We start from the raw sequence: 335 nt of genomic DNA, 5'->3' as shown, positions 1-335 counted from the left end.
TTTTATTTTTATTATGTTATATTTTATAAGTTTTATATTATTTATTATAAATTTTCTTATTATTTTCTTATTTATAATATATATATCAAATTTAAAATAATTATATATTATTAAAATATATAATTATATTTTATAATATATATATATTTAAATTAATACATATGTGTGTATACTCCACACCCATAATGTATTATTTATATTCTATCTTTATTATTTATAAAATATATAATTATTTATTATTTTCTAATATTAAATTATAATATTTTATTTATATATATATTTTAAAATTATTTTTAATTACCCTAAGGTGTATGTTTTTTACCCCCAAAAATTTT

The sequence above is a fragment of the Penaeus monodon genome, chromosome 23, assembly GCF_015228065.2.
Source record: "Penaeus monodon isolate SGIC_2016 chromosome 23, NSTDA_Pmon_1, whole genome shotgun sequence".
Lineage (NCBI taxonomy): Eukaryota > Metazoa > Arthropoda > Malacostraca > Decapoda > Penaeidae > Penaeus > Penaeus monodon.
This window is presented reverse-complemented; position numbering follows the sequence as displayed.